Here is a 219-nt window from a genome sequence, read left to right as displayed (position 1 = left end):
GCCAATATACCACGGCTAAGGGCTGTGTCCAGACACTCCGTATATATTAGCCATATACCACACCCCCTCGCGCCTTATTGCTTAAGTGGACATTGATTGCAGAAGCGCGATGGGTTTTCTTAGTTTACGTGTTTTCTTTTCTATGATGACGTTTTCCCCATTTCCCGCAATGTTTTTTAGTTTTCTTATTCAATCCCCCGACCAGCTGGTGGCGGTAAA

Source organism: Salmo salar, chromosome ssa13, assembly GCF_905237065.1.
Source record: "Salmo salar chromosome ssa13, Ssal_v3.1, whole genome shotgun sequence".
Taxonomy (NCBI): domain Eukaryota; kingdom Metazoa; phylum Chordata; class Actinopteri; order Salmoniformes; family Salmonidae; genus Salmo; species Salmo salar.
The sequence above is the reverse complement of the archived record's forward strand: the minus strand, read 5'-3'. Positions refer to the sequence as shown.